Genomic DNA, 1,018 nt, shown 5'->3' on the forward strand with positions numbered 1-1,018 from the left:
TGTTCATCTCCAGCTTTCAACACACAGCGCCACCACCAGCTTGCTTTCCGAGCCACCATGGGTTGTAACCCTTGAAACCATGAACCAAAGCAAACCTTCTACCCTGGTGTCGCTTCACGTCAGCTAGTTGGTCATCGTCGTGCTAAAAGTATTTGGCAGACTCTATAGAACAGCATGGCATGTAAACTCTATAGAAAAAAGCATTTCTTATAAATTATCTCATTTAATTGTTGTACCACTGTGAAATAGGTAGGGATGTTTATTAAATCCCCTTTTGGGGACTGGGGAGGTAGACGGCTTAGCAGTTAAGAACACTTACTGCCCTTGCATTGGCCCTGGGTTGAGTTCAAAGGGCTCACATCAGGTGTAACTTCAGTACTAGAGGATCTATCAGCTCTCTACAGCTATTGTGTGTGTTGAGTATATATAAACTCATGCAGCTACACACATGATCATACAAATACGTGAATGAATGAACGAATGAATGAATGAGTCTCAAATTCTTTTCTTGCTTTCACAATTGTCCAAGATTGGATATTAAATTATATGGCCCCCAAGCTGCAGGATTCTATCACTGAGTGACACAGACTTTGTCCTCCAGGATCCTACAGGGTAGTGAAGGAGATAAGACTGCAAACAGTTAGTGCAATTTAAAAAAGAGGACCATAGAGTGTCAGAGTGGTAGTTTACAGCCAGGAAGCAACTAATTCTAACGGTGAATGAATTCTGCTGAGGTCTTTAGAAAGAATGAATTGAATATTGTTTCTCACAAGATTTCTACGAGAATTTCCTCCCTGTCAATTAGTTGTAGCTTCTAGATTCTGGACAGAACCAACTAGGTGAGGATGTATTATAACCTTCATCTTTTTTTTTCCATAGGTAGAACAACAATATGAACGAACCAGTACCCCCAGAGCTCCCAGGACCTACACCACCAAATAAAGAGTATACATGGAGGGATCCATGGCTCCAGCTGCATATGTAGCAGAGGATGGCCTTATTGGACATCAATGGGAGG

Source organism: Mus caroli, unplaced genomic scaffold (assembly GCF_978045245.1).
Source record: "Mus caroli unplaced genomic scaffold, Mus_caroli_1 scaffold_6, whole genome shotgun sequence".
NCBI classification, from domain to species: domain Eukaryota; kingdom Metazoa; phylum Chordata; class Mammalia; order Rodentia; family Muridae; genus Mus; species Mus caroli.